This window comes from Globicephala melas, chromosome 16 (assembly GCF_963455315.2).
Source record: "Globicephala melas chromosome 16, mGloMel1.2, whole genome shotgun sequence".
Classification (NCBI taxonomy): domain Eukaryota; kingdom Metazoa; phylum Chordata; class Mammalia; order Artiodactyla; family Delphinidae; genus Globicephala; species Globicephala melas.
In genome coordinates this window covers 30105809-30106038 of record NC_083329.1, presented here as the reverse complement: position 1 = coordinate 30106038, position 230 = coordinate 30105809, and positions in this window count along the sequence as shown.

Genomic DNA, 230 nt, shown 5'->3' with positions numbered 1-230 from the left:
CAGGGAGATCAGCTCGGTGCTTTGTGACCACCTAGAGGGGTGGGATAGGGAGGCGGGGAGGGAGACGCAAGAGGGAGGGGATATGGGGATATATATATAGGTGTAGCTGATTCACTTTGTTATACAGCAGAAACTAACACACCACTGTAAAGCAATTATACTCCAATAAAGATGTTCAAAGATACAAAGGGCAAGATCCAAAGCCTGACCCAGGGCTATCACGCTACGCC